General features: G+C 38.9%; 1 long non-coding RNA gene across 1 annotated transcript in view; it reads left to right on the forward strand.

Annotated features, from left to right (window-relative positions):
- Positions 1-14998, forward strand: part of LOC135453792 (uncharacterized) — a 63906-nt gene extending 48908 nt beyond the window's left edge. Inside the window, exons 5-7 of the long non-coding RNA XR_010441944.1 lie at positions 13381-13492; positions 14028-14110; positions 14911-14998. This is a non-coding gene — a long non-coding RNA (uncharacterized LOC135453792). The remainder of the gene's footprint in view (positions 1-13380; positions 13493-14027; positions 14111-14910) is intronic.
- Positions 14999-16896: the final 1898 nt, after the last annotated feature.

Consider the following 16896-nt stretch of genomic DNA (forward strand, 5'->3'; position numbering starts at 1 on the left):
CCCTTGAAAATCATTCATATGAAATCATTCCATTTTAAAAGCCACTTAAAATTAACCTTCCTGACTTGTACTCTGAACTCCTACCCAGGATTCTGGTTGAAATAAGGTCCCCACAGAGCCAGCCAGCAGCCCCCAGTGAAATCCCACCTGGTCACCTGTGTCACTGCATGATGCTATCCCAAGAAATGAGGCTTTCTCAGTGAGCTTAGTGGGTCTTTGCTCTGGGATTTATAAAATGCAATAAAAAATGACAAAAAACACAAATGCAAATATATTTTAAAATATAATATTAGCATTGTCAACACCAAAGACTTTATTTACTGCACAGAGGAGAAAATATTCAGAATAGTGTAGTTTGTTTCGGGGAATGCATGAAAAAGTTTCAACAACTAACACACAGTGTTTCTTTGCAAAATAGCCCCGTGCATGATGCTGAAGTGAAATGGGTTTTGCTCATTCTTGTAAAAGAAGGTCATTACCTGTTATTGTGACTGCTCCTTTTGGATTACCTGTCTCTGTCTCAGCACAAGTCAAACAATAAATAAAGGTAGTCTGTTAATATAGATTAGAGGTTAAACTGTTATTTATTGTCACCTTTTATGGAGAGATTCTATGAAGGTTGTTATTGACCTTCCCTCCCTACAGACTGAGAGTCAGGTATTTATCCCAGGCAATCCATTTGCAATGAAAAAAAATTACAGTCTTCCTGAGGAGCACAGGTAGCAACGGAGCTGCAGCAATAAATCCTGATGAGTGAGTTCCCCAACTGAAATACATCACAAATTCACATCAGGTTATGTCTCTGAGCATATGAGATGAAGAAATAGCTGAGAAACAACAGATACCCCCCTACAATTTTTGAAGTCTTTTTTTAAACATCCTCTGGGATTTGATAGAGTTGAGCATGAGAAAAGTATCCAGCACATTTTCATTCCTTTGAGTTTATGTAGTACAGAGAGTTATAAAGTAAACTACAGCAACAACAAAATTAGCATTCTCTTTCATGTGTTCCTTGAAATTGAAATGGTTGAAGAAAAACCAATGTAGCAGCCACCCACTTACTGTCCCTTAATCACATTACCAGCATTCCCTTAAACTGGTTTGTGATGGTACTTCTGCAGTGCACCCTGGATCAGAACACACCTCAGAAATCAGCCTGCAAAGGTTGCTGTAACCTTGGAGCCATGGAAAACTTCCTGAGTGCAGAGTCTGGAAGGTTCCTGCTACAGTGAATAGAAATTCCTTATGTGAACATCCCAAATTGTGAGGGTGTCAAAAATCCAGAGTAAGCCCCATAATGCTGAGAATAGAGAAGAGAGAAAGAAAGAGAAGATATCATAAATATTTTCTTTTCTCTTTTATGAAGCAGCCACAGTCTTCTGCTTCCTCACCCAATCTGTCTTACAGGCTGAGCCCTGTGAAATTGTGATTATCTGAAAAGATTTAAAAGCCCCTTCCTCCTGCAGTCCTCCAATTTTGCCTTGTTGTCACTTCACCTGTGACCACATCACAAGGTTACAGCAGAAGGAAATGAGCCATAATAACATTTGAAGAAGAAATTATATCCACCCAAGACATGGCCATTTTTCCTATCCCAGCTTGTCAAAGTGTTGGCAGAGTTGGCAGCAAAGGAATCTTATGGGATCCAGCTGGCTAAATCCTGGTGATATTTCATCACCACAGCAAAGTCAGAGTGGGGAAGGGAGAACTCTGCAGCCAGGTGTGCTAGAGCTGTGTCAGAGGCCGTGGCAAAGAAACTGTCTGTCACTGCTTCTGCATTGTCATTGCAAAGGGTCACACCACTGCCTGGTCCTAAACAATCTGCTCAGACTGACACAGGCAAGAGCACAGTCGTTGAATTATTGCATCTTCCTTGTTTCAAAAGCAAAACAGTTAGAAAATTCCAATATTTTAAATGCTTGAAGAAGGTCAATCATGATTTGTTTTCCAGCTGATATCTGGGCAAATTGTCTCTGAATTCTGCTGTGTGTAACTACTGAAGTTCTGCTCTGGTTAGTTTAAAATATTCATTTATTCTTCAGAGCAAACCCCAAATTCTCAATTTCATTAAATAAGACAGAGAAGTCCTCATCAAGTGCTTCCTTACAGAAACCATAGGAAAACTAGCCAGGAAGCATCATAAGGAAAGGAAGAAATTGTAGCAGAAAAATAAAATTACCACATTTTCCAGAAACTTCTGAAGTTTGAGGAATAAATTTTTCCCTGAGAGGGTGGTGAGGCCCTGGCACAGGGTGCCCAGAGAAGCTCTGCTGTCCCTGGATCCCTGGCAGTGCCCAAGGCCAGGCTGGACAGGACTTGGAGCAGCCTGGGATGGTGGAAGTTGTCCCTGCCCATGGCAGGGGTGTGGAACAAGATGACCTTTAAGGTCCCTTCCAACCCAAACCATTCTGTGATTCACTCTAAGTTCTCAGGAAAGTGTTAATCTGGAAAAAATAGAGTCAGTAGCCTAGGTCTGATTGTACTAGCCGCAATCCTGGAGATAATATAAGGTGGGGAAATGTGAGATAAGACTTCAGCTCCTCACAGCATTTTACTGGTATGTTCCTGCTAACAACCTTGCTCCACCTCAAAGTTACTGAAGGTCGATGGTGCTGCTCTCCTTGCAGCACACACTCCAATTTGGAAAAAGTGTCCACACATTGGTTTCAGTAGTCACCAATTTTTGAGACAAAGTGTTTTGTTTGTATATGGGTTGTTATGAAATGTGTCTTGTTCTAACTGCCTGCTTGGGAAATCTGTCATTTTAATGACCAAAACTTTTCTTTTTCACTTCCTAGTCTAGGAAAATACCAAAATCTCATTGCTTGCACTGCTATCCTTATGAAAGTGTTGGAGTGAATGCAGTCCAGTGAGCACTTAAACAATCTGGTCCAAAGTGCTTCCATTTACTGGTGACACCATCAAGGCCCAGACAAACCAATAGAAGCACTGGAACTGCAAATTGTTAATAATCAGATGTTACTGAGATTTGATTCCTTCTGAAAGCAATTGAATGGCTTGTTCCTAGGCCTATTAACCTGGTTGTCCTTCACATCATGAACTGTTTGCACTGTCCAAAAATGTTAACTATGTGACAGGTGCACAGAGCTCTATTTAAAGTGACTTTATGTCACTTCCCAGCTGCTGTATCCCATAGCCCCAGGGTTACCTGTGACAGACTCATTAATCGGGCAGCTCTACAGAAACAAGGTAGGAATGCTCCAGTGACTCACAATTGCGCTTCACCTTAGACTGAAGCGCTTTAGTAGGTGGAAATTTAAATTTTTTTCTGCATCAGCTATAATATTTTACTTGCTCATTTTCATGTTGCCTATTTGCAGCCAAGTAAAATCAAATTTAGAGAGCTTTTAAACCAAAATCTGAACTTATGTATTCAAAGACCTCTAGAGGTGTGCTACACAGAATATTAAAAATGCTTTGTTGCTGCCAATTCTGCTTCCCAGCAGCAAGGAAAGAGGGATTTAATCAAACAAGAGTGCCTGGGCTAAGTGGTAAATCATGCAACATTTTTGAAAAGTGAGCAATGCCAGCATGGTTAGGCACAGCAAACTCTACACCCAAAGCATTTAAAATGTATTTTATTACACCAACAGTTGCCAATAAATCCTTGCTAATGTGATCAGTGTTAATGAACAATGACATGAAAGTTGCTTCTGGCAGTTTTTTCAAAAAGTGACCGAGGCCAGGCTGCCCAGTAATGTTCAACAGCCTTTGTGTCAGAGAAACTGGTAAGAAAAAGGTAATAAAACAACTTTACATGAATAATTTTGGTCAAGTATTTTGACCTTCTTATTTTGGAATGACTGCATACATATATTTGTGAATTTTTATGTGGTACTTTTATTTTTCAGTGGTACAGTAATTAAAACCAAACTTGTAAGAGTTAAAAGATGGCCTTCGTGACAGTAGACCCAATGAGTAGCTTATAAAACACTAAATATCAGAGAACTGATGAATTTTGGCTTCACCAAATGTTGACTTGCAAGAGAGGCTAGAATTTATTACATGTACACAATGCACGCTCCCCTGATGAGATATGATAATTAAAGTAAGTCAGAGTCAGGATTTTACACTTCCAGACTCCTCTCTTTGTGATTCTTTAGCAACACTTTTTACAAATTTCCACTGCAAGTTCTTGCTAGAGGAGAAAGCTATAAAAAACAGGCACTGAAGCAATATAACCTAGGTGTCATAAAAAGCTTGGGCAGTAAAATGTTATAATTTCTCCAGAAAATAAATTCTGTCATGACTTTCAGTGGAGCTCCATTGCTTCCTTTAATGCTAAGGTGGGGTCAGGATGAGAACAGAGCAGCAACACCAAAATTATGCTAAAGTTCAGTGATCAGTTGTTGGTATCAACCAAGATACCAAAGACCCCAAGTTATGATCAGATGATAAGGTGTAAAAGCCATTTATGTAAATTACTGAGGGATACGTAGCAGACCAAAGTCATTATTAAAGCAGAGCCCTTTCATTCTGTGATCTTATTCTCTCTATTTTCTTTTTTCCTTGATTTTAGAGCCACACACAGATCTTTACTGTTCAGTAGCTGAAATAACACTGTGCTTTAACCCTCCAAGGCCAAACTTCTGGCTGCATTCAGATCATCACTAAGAAAACTTTTGTACTTTTGACTGAATAACATTTTTGTGCTCTCATGGATTTAGTTCAGAGACTCCTTAGGATCCCTCTAGGTCTCTTTCTGAGGCACAGTAACCTCTGCATTTCTGTTACAAAAACCTGCAGTTTCATTCCAGCCATGAACAAGGCACCTGACCAGCAGTTAACAGTTTCTTTTGTAGCTGCTCATTTTTCTTATCATCTCCATAGCAAGAGTGTAAATTCAAAGTAAATACTTCGAGGAATTCAAATGAAAATGACAGGAGGGGTTTTGTGAATTAAATATTGAGACAAGTGCACTCAGAAAAGGTGAATATTTACACAGGTAAAGAATTTTTCAATTTCATAGATTTAGATTTCAATTTCCTTATTTAGAGCTATATCTTACAATTGTCAGCAACAAAAAACCTGCAGTGTTATGCATAAATTGGCAATTGATGTCAGAACATTTCCACTTTACTTAATTTTGGTATATCTCATTTAACTTTGGAAGGAAATTTATAGTGATTTACATGTCCCAGATATATTAGGCATGTCAAAAATATATTAAGCAGTATTAAGCTTTAAGAAATAATCCTGCTTTATTTCGTTCCTTCTGAGGGCTGTGCAGATGAATAGTGGGAATGGATTAGGAAATTGGTGTAATACCTGTCAAGTAATGTTATCTGTGAATGTGCATGAATTCTCCAAAGTTAAACCAACTGTTCTATATCAAATTCCTCAGGTTCCTGAGTCAGGTAGGAACAAAAATAACCTATTAAATTAGCTTGTAAAGCTCTACTTTCAATGAGCCATTTTTATTTTCTTGGTGTGTTCAGAGCCTAATCTGGTGCTTTGTAAATGTGTTGTCTCTGGCTGAGCCCTCAGCTCTGTGCTGCAGGGATATTTCTGCACCTTCAGTGGGAGCCAAGCAGAAAAGGGGGTGGCTTTGGCCAGGTAATTTCAGTCCTTGAGCCACATCAGAGTGCCTGCATCTCATCATGTTTGGGGTGCACTGCTCCCCATCCACTGCTTTGGTGTGTCCTCTCAGCAAAGCTGACTGCCCCTGTCAGGGAGTTCATGCCTGCTGCTGCTCAGGGTTGGAACTGAGTAAACCAAGTTTGGGAAGCAAGTCTTGCCTGGCTGCAAAATACAGCAAACAGAGCATCCTTTTATTTAAACATTTTGCCACGCTTCCAGAAAGTACACCTGAGATGTCAGGGGAGAAAGCCTCACAATGTAAATTTATAAAAGTCCAGGAAATTATCTTGTCTGCTGCTGAGAAGCAACTAAAGCATCTGCTGGGCTGAAATAGGATATTTTGATTGCAAACACTTATATTATATGCAATTCTGCACAAGGTCCAGACAGTCTGGATTTTAGGCTGTGATGAGGTTAGAAGGTACAGTGTGTAAATATTAATTAGCTCTAGATTTGAAACTGAAGAAAAATACTTTATTTAACCTCTTATTGATGTCAGCTGTGTAGTGCCTCCAGCAGAAAACGCCTTTTGTGAGTTTAGTGGTGTCAGCACAGAGCTATGATAGGCACAGAAAGCAGAGGGGCAGCTGGCATGGCAAACATGCCTCACCTTGTACCTGGTGATGTCTGGAGTTTGTTTCTCACCCTGCTGGAGGGACCACAGGTCCATCATGTGCAGGGAAACAGGGAGGTGAGGGCACTGAAAAGGTGCCTGGATTGATAAGGCAAATACACTGTCAGCTGTTATTAACTCGACAGCCACATTGCACTTCATGAAATTCACACCTGCTGCTGTTTCTTGTCCAGGCAGTTTGAAAATATTAGGACTGAGTTTACTACTAAATCCAGCTCCTGTGTTATTTGTGGGAAGGGGAAGCACCTCCCATTTCTTTGCGCTGTGGTGCTGTTCCAGTGTGTCTGCAGCATCAGTCTGATAACCAAATCACACAGTCCCTTCCCATGATTTATCTGGCTCCCAAACTTGTTGAAAAATGAGCACAATAAAATAGGGTTGTGAAATATTTCTCTGGTAAATGTCCTTGTTAATATATCAGAATGCACAGAAATGGGGATTATGTATAACTATAGACATTTTGCTGCATTTAAATGTGCCTAATTTGTCATAAAATTATTCCTCTGTGGTTCCAGAGAGATCTAGTAATGTCATAAGAGATTTCACCCATTTAGAGTTTACAAGAGAAATTATCAACTGTCAGACCTGTTCCTGGCACTGTCTTCCAAATTCTCATTTTTCTGTTTTTGAGGAGCTTTGGGTTACTTTTTCTCATACAGTTTCATTGCACATTTAAAATTATTTTTATTAGATAAAAAATGAAAGCAATGGCATATATGTAAAATTTATCTGAACAGGACAGACCCTGAAAAGAAGCATAATTTTGGCATTAATTTCTATTGAGTTTCTTAGCTATTAATCAAGTTTGGTGAAGCAACAGGGAGAAGGGCCTGATTCCCAATTTTGAAAACATAGAACCATAGAATTGTTAAGGAAGGAAAAATTTCTAAGACCATCAAGTGAAACCATTCCCCTAGCACTGCCAAAGCCACCACTAAACTGTGTCCCCAAGTGCCACATCTGTATGTCTGTTAAATCCCTCCAGGGACAGTGACAGGTCTTAGTCTTTGAGGCTAAGTAGCTGCCACAAAATGATCACAGCTAGCAACTATTAACTTCTGTCACAGCTATTTCAGAGCAGTCTTGCTCCTAGATGGAAAACTGTTAAATTCCAGTTGAAATAACAGATTTCACACATTCTCCGTTCTGCTAAAAGAATCTGAACATACTCCGGAATTTCAGTTTCCTTATAGGATTTAGAACATAAAGCAACTTTTCCATGTCTGCAGGTGCAGCATGGCAGCTCATCCAGGTGCACACCTGGTGGGTTTTGTGCAGACACTGCCAGGACATGCAGACATGAGGTTTTCCACAAGATAAATGCACAGGCAGGAATTGAAGACTGGTGAACTTCAGTAAGAGGAGGCCCAGCCCTCTCAGCTCTCTCTGTCATCAGCAGAAGGGAAAAGGCTTTCTTTGGAGCTGTTTGGAAATGCCTGAAGGCCCTGCTGAGGGTGGCACTGGGAGGGACAATCACTGCCAGTACAGAATGGGAGTGCCTGGATTGCCTCCCCCTGCCGCAGCTTCCCCAGGATCACAGCATCCCTGGCTGGGCAGCTGACACAATGTGCTTTCAAGGCAGTGGCATCAATTTTCTGCCATTTCTTAGATATTTGTCATTCTCACATTTGGGCTGAATCACCGGCCTTTGAGGGCAAGCATGTTCTGCTTTCTGCTTCCATTGCCAAACACGCTTTGATTGCGGGAACGAGGGCACCTAGTGGCTTCACTCTTGCTGCTCTCCAGTTCCGTCTTGCAGAGACTGCAATACTGTGTGCGTTAGGTGGAATTCGTGACACAGCTGTATTTGTAGAGTATGAAAAGCATCGCAAGAGTGACGTCTTTATTTATGAAATAATGTAAAAAATCCTCAGTTACAGGGAAATGCCCATTCAAACAGCCGAGACAGGAATTGCTTCAGGATTTGTTGTGCCTCCTCCTGGCCATGTCATGAGTTAATCACAAAGAAATCTTCTGATAAAGCAACATAAGTAATCAAACCTGTGACTGCAAAATCATAATGCCATTTCCCTGAGCAGAATTAAGTCTTTTGTTCTCATTTCTGTACCTCTAATGTTTATAGGGCATTTCATGTAGTAATGTATGCAAGCTGGCAAATGAAAAATAGTGTGGATAATTACAGTAGAAGCACCTAATAGAAGCTGTAATATCTACATTGTGCCACTGACCATTACATTGGATGGTATTAAATTCATTTAAATGAAGAAGGGCTAACTTGCAGTGTGGCAAATTATAAACTTACAGCCATTAGCACAATCCTTTATTTCTCTCTGCAGTATTTCAGGCACTATGTTACTGCTATAAAAACCTATGAAGATAAAAGAGCTGTTAAGCAATGACATCTCAGTCAAAAGGGCTCAGCACTTTCCAAAAGACAAACTGGATTCACTGCTTTCTTAGGATCTGGAGACAATTTCACAACTGCTTGCTTTATAAACTTACTTTCCCTGGGTGGATGAACAAAATCTTTATAAAGGGCATCTGGTGAGGAAGGTTGTAGAGAAGCAGATGTGAGTGTCTCTGAGAACTAGAAGCAGACACAGTTCTTTGGCTATAGACAGCTGCTTTTAAACAGGTAAAGGTTCAGGATTGCTGTCAAGCCCTGTGTCATTTCAATGGTTTATGTTGAGCTGGGAAAATATTTGATAGCATCAGAAATCACTTCTCTTGTGAAATCCAGAAAGCATAAGGAATTTCTAGATGCTTCTTGAAATTCTTCCACTCAACTCATGAATGTATCTGAATTTCACTTCAATAAACACTGCAAGATCAGTTGTGCCTCCAAATTCCAGTGGCTCAGAGCTTGGATGCCAAGCCTTCACCAGCAGCTCTCCCTTTCCATGATATCTGGACTATGAAGAAAGCAAAAAAATTTTTTTAATCTCCCCAAATTCCACTAAAAATAGCATTCATGTTTAATTGTTCAAATTATCCCACCAGAACCTAATTGATATTTACTGTTCATCTTTTAAGAAACTCCACACCTATTTACCTGCAGGAAATAGGTGCAGGAAATGTACCTTTATTTTTGTATAAAAGATATTTATACTGACTAAGCAGCTTCAGCACACAATTCTGTCTGTATTAACATTAGAAGTGCACTTGTCTTCAGTTACTGAATATTCCAGTCTTTAACAGGCCACATAATTACCTTGAATATTACATTTCAGAACCACTTAAAAGCTATAGTTCAGAACCTATTACACATATTTTATATACATATTACCACACATAAAAAAACTTTCCAGATCACCAAGTGAACACCTTCCAGACTATCTACAAGGCATAAGCTTATGCTGTTTATTGTTAAAAAATAATTACATTTCTTCTGCGAAAGGCTGCAGTGGTTTTCATTCTGTAGGCGCAACTTTTTGGTTTAATATTTTCTTAATGCGTTATTATTAAAACAGTCTCAGAAAATTGTATAATGTGTTATATCATGTAACATTGTGTGCTACATAATTTCTTGAAGTTTTCTGGCTGAAAACTCAAGCAAACAGGTTTCACCAATACAGTGTAACATTATACTTCATATATTCTATAACATTATACTTCACCTACTAATTATAGCAGGTTTCATCTATTATACTATGGCATAAATATACTATGCCACTATATTTATGGCATATAATATATGCCACAAATATGTATTTTAAATCAAAGTTTACTCTTCCTATTTCATGAGCATGTTTTTAGGCAAGGCCATTTGCTTAGCACTCTTTTCCACCTACCACTTTTTGCCTCAAATACTTGGACTGTAACTTTTAAGGACAAAGTCTGGCTTTTGCTTGTACCATGATCTGGTCAGGCTTTTCTTGGCCTTCAGCATTTAGCAGTTTTCATCACTTCAAATTTGCATCTGCTCCAGAGCCTATGAAATATATTATTGTATCAGAAATTACTGTCATTTGTCAAGGTTGCATTGTATTTTGTGTGTGTTGGTTTGGTTTCTATTTGACTTTCCTTGCATTCTGGATTAAAAATTTTTATACCTAGGTGCTGGTAGAAAATCAGTTTCTGTTTTGTCAGAGCTTTTCATGTGAAAGTTTAATAGCATGCATTGAAACTTTAAACACTCGTCTTAGACCCACTAGGGAATTTTTTATGAACGTTAAAGCCTTCACAGTAACAGCAAATGGTAATACTTTCAGTAAAATTTTATCAGGCTCTTGGGGATATGGTTTAAGGATGATTATGGTGGTAGATGGCAGGATTAGATGAACCTGAAGGTCTCTTTCAACCTTGGTGACTGTGATTTCCTTATGTCTCATCTGTTACTGCAGTGGCACACGTATGACTTCCTTAAAAGACAGACTCTCTAAATGTTTATTAAGCTGCACACTAAAATATTATTTTGAAGTCAATACATTTATTTCTACTTCCCACTTGAACAATTTCTTTAAAACATCTTTGTAACCATAAGATACAATACAAGATCATGGTTTGTCTCTAGAAAATAATTTTGTATATCCTTTATTTTCAGACTCTCCTATCCAGTAGTTATGTATTTAGCTGCTTTATTTTGTCTGAAGTTATATTTAGGGTAATTTTACTGCAGAGGTGAGGAAGGCAGTGCTGTACAGTGATCTGCCTGTTTTAGCTGCCTGCAGAGCTTGCTCATTCTCATCATAACCCTAATTCTGCATCCTGAAATCTATTTCTAGTCTTCCTGATCTTTTCCTCTCCTTACAGAACTGGTTTGGTAGTAATTCTGTCTTTATCAAGGATTCATAAAAGTGTCTGAACTGCCACAAATGAATGTGTTCTCTGAAAGCCCCTGGGTCCAGAGGGGTTTTGTGTTTCAAGTACCACCCATGAGCAGACCAGCCCCTGATTAAAGAGCTTCAGCTCTGGTATCTTTGCACATAAACCTGTGGGTTTACTTCAGGCAAAGAGCAAACTGCAGCTCATAAACTGAAACACTGATGTGAAACTGCCAGCAACACCTACGAGAATGCTCCTCACAGAGGTATAACTTAATAATTTAAACCTCTAATTTCAGTGTTTCAGTTTGAAATATTGCCTTATAAAGAAAATCCAGAAAGTGTTTCTGTTCCAAGTAAATTCAGATGTAGAAATTAAGTATCTCTTGCTCTCTTTTTAACAAAAATGCCACATATAGTCAATCTCCTGCACTGTTGATCACCTTGCTGGTTAATATCTCACATTGTTGAGGATTATTTTCAGAAAGGCCCTGCATTTAAGAATCACTCTATTTGGTTTGTCCAATTAGTTCTGGCAACTCAGTTTATTGTACATATCATGAATCTAATTTTTCTGGTCATTACAATAACCTATTTTTCCTTATACAGAGAAATTTAAGTGCAATGGGAATGATTATTTATACAATGTCAAAAAACATCCACATTTAGAAATTAAACTAACAGAAACAGGGTTTATCAGTTGAAGCATTTTGCTTTACAGGTTAGTGAAGGAAATAACTGCTCCTTCTACTGACATGAATATTTTCAGGACCTTGCTAGGATACCATTTTGCTTTTTTTGTATCTATATTTATATAAACTTTTGTAGGTTCTTTTATATTTAGAGGATATATAAAATCACCTTTTATGTTCTTCTGTACACAGCTCTATTTTGTATTTTACCAGCAAAATCAGCAGCTTCAGCTGGGCTTTTTCCTTAGAGGCCACAGAAGGGGCACAGTTAACTTGTTTGCACTGGGGTGCTGGCAGGAGGTTGTAAACTGAAAGGCTGTAGTACAGGAATTAGTGCATGTGAGAAGGGTTTCCTGCTCTGCATTTCTCATCTCCAGAAAGCCCCACAATGTATACAGCATACCATGTTTTCTCTTTGAATCACAGTTTAATTGTGCCATACCAGAAAATGCTGTTCTGAGTTCCAATTCAGTCATAAACCAATACATTTAGAATGCTTTGTTTTAAAGAAGAAATAGCATGAAAGCACATCCCAAGCACACACTGTCCATCTGTTCTCTGCTGCACATCCAAGTAATTCCACTCTCCTCTGAGGTACTGGTTATTCCTTCTCCACTGGTGCCAAAAAAACAAGTTCAAAATACAGATGAATGCTGAGCAGCAGGAAAAGTGGTTCCAGTAAATTAAAGAAAAGTGCTGACAGCCATTCCCCTGCTTGGTGTCCCTGGCTTTAAGTACTACAGCACAGACTGGGCAAGAAATGAGCAGCTCCCAAGCCCAGGTCATTAGTTAGCAGCTTTTGTTGATTCCAACTCAAGTCAGGTATGTGCTTCTGAGGGCAGTGGTCATTGCTAAATTAACACTGAGCATGGTCTAAATGGATAAATCTGTCTAGCAAAGTGCCCCTCTTGGCTTCCTTCAATTCAGGTTCACTATTAAGCTTTGCTCAGATAGTATAACTTACTTTACTCCATGTGAACTTGAATTGATGACCAAAAGGAGCTGACTTGTATAAATTAGTTGCTGCACATGCAGTAAGCTCTCCACAGGCAGGGCCTCAAAGAAATTCTTTCCCTATCAGGAAATTCATTCCCCATCCACCACCCCCTGCTGATGCCTTAGTCCTCTCCTCTCCATTTCTTCTTCAGCTCTTGCACATTTGCAATTACTTTTTACCACCAACTCGTAAAATTGTGAATCCTCCCGGGCACTTGCCACCCACTGACCTCTGATGTGCTGGGAGAGGGACACACACGGGGCTTTCCTTGCTGAGAGAGGCCCTGGGGCTGCCCCTGGGGGATCTGCAGGGAGGGACCAGCCCAGCCTGGCTGAGCTAGCAGCCTGTCCTCGCTGCTGGGGAAAGGGCTGTGCTCCTTCTCCCTGCCAGTGCTCCAGGCCAGCTTGGCCAGGGCTTGGAGCAACCTGGGCCACTGGAAGGTGTCCCTGCCATGGCAGGGAGCAGAACCAGGTTGCATCTGTGGTGCCCTCCAACATAAACCATAGTTCAGCTCAATTTGGAGTTTTGGGGGATTGGCTCCTGTGCAGGGCAGTGACCCACAGGAGCCCGAAGGAGCTGTGCCCTCCCTGAGACCTTTTTGGAGGACACTCAAAGGGGACACACTGCCCCAGAGCTGAGCACTCTCTGCCTCATGTCATTGCACCCCTTCTGAAAACACACCCCTCTGAGGGTGAAATAACCCTCCTCCCCTTTTTTCTCTCGCTTTTTTAGGGTTGAAGCAGCTCTCCAGTGACTGTCACACACTTCAGCTGGCCCAGAGGTGTCCTGACGTGTGAGGAGAGACGAGCAGGAGGAATGGGGGAAGAACAAACCCAGGGATCTGGTATTTAATCTCAGCTCTGTTACTGACCAGCAGACAGTGCCAAAAGAGTGTTTTAGAGGCTCTTAAAAAAACTCAGATCATAATGTGACTGTCTATGGCACCACCATAGACAGTCTACACTTTTTTGTGTTTGCTTTAGATTTTCCTTCCAGAAGTTGATGTCAGAAACCAATTGCAATGCCTTTTTAGATCTCTCAGAAAGTGTTCAGTTTAAAAAGTACAGGAGTATGTTTGAGAAATTCTTTATCACCATTACTCATACACTTACTCACTGTTAGTAATTCCACCTTGAACTCCTGAAAAAAATTCTGAAACACTGTCCCTAAAGAAAGTAAAATAAACAAAATCCAAGCTTTTGATTCTTCCTCAGAAGAATTAAAACCATTTGAGCTCTTGGACTCTACTTTCAAATAACCCTAATGAAACTAATATCTAGCTGTTATATTTTAAAATTTATTATGTATTGTATGTGAGATATTTCCATTTATGTGTTTTATACTTCCTAATCCTTATTAATTTGGAGTTGTCTTTTTAGAAGCCTCAGCCATGACTGATGAACTCAGCATAAAGCCACTGACTGAAGGGAAAAGAGACTCAGACAAAGAATCTATGTTAAATGTATGTTAATATTTTTGGTCATGCTTCTTAATGTGCTGAGATTTTCTACATAGGGAACATTATTTATTAATGACCCAGAGTTTTTTAATCACCAAAAGTTTAGAATTTCTGAATGATAAGCAGTGAGCTTATAACTAAAGCCAGAAATTGTGCTATGTACACTTCTCTTTGAAATTTTTCATAAGGAAAAAATTCCTTAAGAGGAGTGTAGTACACACTGGAAATTTCAAATTATTCTTCATTTCAAATGGTTAATAGTCTTAATTGTGTCTAGATTTTGATTGGTTTTTAATTAAATGTTAAATGCAGGGAAAATGACTTCTAAAGTAGACAAGCAGATATTGATTATAAACTAATTAAAAATGGTTTGGGGCATGTTTTGGCAGGTTCATTAACAGAGTGTTAATAGTGACCAGGTGTGTTGGTCACGTTAATGTCACTGCAGCTCCATCTTGTGGCTGAATGAATATTGTCGGTTAATTTTTGATTCTGTAAGAAAAGCTTGGTCAAAAACAAACATGAAAAATGATGAGGAGAGGAATTCATAAACATGATTAATTTCACTCCAGTTGTTTCTATAAGAAAAACGTGACAGGAAAAAAAACCCTAGCCTTGAGTGTTTAGTGCTTGCCTTCCAGAGCTCTAATTTGCTATGTCTAAGTGGATACTGGGGGAAGTTTTAGTGAAATATTGTTTAAGAAAATGAAATAAAAAATGTCATGAGTGTTATGATTATCTGTATCAATGAGTTCATAATCATATATACCTTGCCAGTCATGTTTTGTTCCTATTTCATACAGGTGATCAAAAATTCTGATGGGCAGTTTAACCTTGAGGCTGCAATTAGAAATGTTGACACAATGTCCAACGAGTTGAAGAAAATAAATGGTAATTCTGACTTGACAATCCAGTTAAACACAAAACTGTGTAAGACACTCTTCTAAGAGTCTGCAGTTGGAATGGCCTGGTTTTCTGTGTCAGACAACTGGGTTTTAATGTAATGAAGCAATAGCTTTGCTCTTGTGTTTTGAAAAATTAATGGAGCAGCAGTTAGAGAGCAATAGAATCATGTTAGTTAAGCATGGCAAACACCTGCTAGGTGATCAGTCATTCCTTTCTAGGAACACTGAGAGCCTTCTAATGCAAATATTGCTAACATGCTGACACCAAGTGAATGTAACCATCCTGAGGCAAGTGAAACAGGCAACTGAGTGAATTGATAGATGAACACTAAAACAGTGCTGTCTGTAGATTAGCACTCACTGTCATTCAATAAATACCATGCTGATACACTGCCCTTTGAATTTCAGTGGAAAGCCAGCTACTGCTTTGTGACCTGATTTTGAATTTCAACCATCCAATGAAGGCCAAAGATTTAAGAGAAGCTGAAGAAAAGACTTGGAGTTTGACTGATTAAGTAGCATCCATTTTCATGTATTGTCTTCTCTTAATACTGTGAAGTTGCTTCTTTCTTCTTTCTTCTTCTTTCTTCTAATTAAGTTTGAACTGTACAATGATAGCATGGTTTCTTGAAGGTAGACTATTTTTGTTTTAAGCTAAACATGTGGAATGGAAAAAAAACTAGGTTATTCATTCTAAGAGTGGTTTTTTCAACTCACATTTCCCAAATTAAGCCCACTAGGGCTGGAAAGACTGATGTGATTAATTTAAAAGGTCAGGAAACTGGGCATGAAGTTTCTCATGTGGTTTTCTCCTTTTAAACAAAAATATGTTGGAACAGTAGCAAATATTTGAAATTTACTTCAAGTCACTGTCTGTTGTCTCATTTGTGCCTGGGGAAACAGGATAAGAAACTGCCGGTGAAGGAGGAACTGCAGTTTGTGTTTTGAGCTGCCTTCCTTGTCTTTAAAAGGTTGCTGAGGAAGTGGTCAAAGAGCAGATTACTTCTGGAAAACCAAAAATGCTTTCCATTCCAGTTTCTGTAGTGACTCTCTAATGTAACCAGCTACAAGAATAGGAGCAGTTTGTGGTTTCAGTGCTCTGTCCTGAAATCTTCTTGGCCCAACATTTTCACAGCTAATTTCATGTACTTCATTACGATTCATATTCAATCATACTTTACTTGTGGACATGTTTGAATGTTGAGATGTAGCTTTGTTCTTACACCAAATATATTTCTCTGAATAATCAAATAGAGATTTATTCTACTTTTTAAAAAATATGCAGTGTTAGAATTTGTCATGCTGGTTTATGTTTGATTTCTCTTTTGCTGGTGAGATTATTTTAAATCAATAAAACGCAATTCCATAGGACTTGTTTCTGGGTTGTCAGATTTTTCAAGGCAAGGCAATGGAATAGAATTACATTCACAAGAGTCAGTGGTGATATGGGGGATGTTGTTCTTAAATTTAACAGTTTTTGAAAAAGACAGATTAGAACTGACTTTTCTTTCATCAAATTAGTAGTCCATTTTTAAAAATATTGGGTTAGAAGCAGCTTTTGTCAGCTAAAGAATTTTTTAATTTTATTTTCCACCTTTATTTTTGGGCTCATAATTGCCTGGAAATGAACTTTGCTAACTTTGAATTCCAGTTCTTACCTAAACATCTTAGAAAGGACAACTTACAAAACATATCTCTATAAGGAAAACTGTCTATGAAATCTGATTATGTTATCTGGGAAGCTTTACAGATTCTATGAAGGTATGAATAAATGTGACAAAATTCATAATTATCAAACCAAGATGTTGTCAGCCCACAAGGGACATTGAAACCCAAGGCAAATGGTTGGATAAATCCCACTTAACAAAGGGGCTTCAGTGTTCC

Source organism: Zonotrichia leucophrys, chromosome 13, assembly GCF_028769735.1.
Source record: "Zonotrichia leucophrys gambelii isolate GWCS_2022_RI chromosome 13, RI_Zleu_2.0, whole genome shotgun sequence".
Taxonomy (NCBI): Eukaryota; Metazoa; Chordata; class Aves; order Passeriformes; family Passerellidae; genus Zonotrichia; species Zonotrichia leucophrys.